Source organism: Penaeus monodon, chromosome 24 (assembly GCF_015228065.2).
Source record: "Penaeus monodon isolate SGIC_2016 chromosome 24, NSTDA_Pmon_1, whole genome shotgun sequence".
Taxonomy (NCBI): Eukaryota; Metazoa; Arthropoda; class Malacostraca; order Decapoda; family Penaeidae; genus Penaeus; species Penaeus monodon.
The window spans coordinates 26,999,362-26,999,631 of NC_051409.1; positions in this window are offsets into that span (position 1 = coordinate 26,999,362).

The window sequence follows — 270 nt, forward strand, 5'->3', positions numbered from 1 at the left end:
CTCTTATAAACATATAACGTTAAATAGAGAACAATGACAGGTTTTGCAATGACGATAGCGAAAAAGGAACAGTGACTTCAGCTTATTTATGAGGTGAAGCATACATTGATAACAATTAGAGAAGATTCAGTTCCCCGTGCAGGTTAAAGCAACGTACATACGGGCGTCCAGAGAGTAGCCAAAATGCAATAAGAAGACAAAATGTATTCATGAGGAGGGAGTAAAGAAATTAGGCTATGGGACAAAGAAATTCCGGGGGAGGGATGTTAG